The sequence below is a fragment of the Trypanosoma theileri genome (assembly GCF_002087225.1).
Source record: "Trypanosoma theileri isolate Edinburgh chromosome Unknown TM35_Tth_99_V1, whole genome shotgun sequence".
Classification (NCBI taxonomy): domain Eukaryota; phylum Euglenozoa; class Kinetoplastea; order Trypanosomatida; family Trypanosomatidae; genus Trypanosoma; species Trypanosoma theileri.
In genome coordinates this window covers 4,011-4,430 of record NW_021639941.1, presented here as the reverse complement: position 1 = coordinate 4,430, position 420 = coordinate 4,011, and positions in this window count along the sequence as shown.

The window sequence follows — 420 nt, the reverse complement described above, 5'->3', positions numbered from 1 at the left end:
GCAGGTATGATGGTATACACTCCAGGTTTGCAGTGTCAACACAGCAAAGAGAGGGATGTATACAAGGGGGTGCAGTGATCCATATACACAACACACAGCAAAAAAAACAATAACAACAAAGTTATAGTTCGGTATAAAAAGCAAAGATATCATAAAATTAACAGGATAATAATTTGTTAAGACTCTTAACAAAGAAATTTGATCATTTTACGCTTTCGAAATATGCGCACTCTGGGCCTGTACGTTGTACCATTCCCAAACCTATCCATTAGCATCGCATACTCATCCTCGCGCAAACGATGAATACCCACAGACTTTGGGTTAAGCAACGAATGACCAGTAGAATTTCGAATATCATGGAATCGACACGTATAGGCCGTTACAAATACCAGTGGTGTGTAAGGAGACTCGACAAACAAT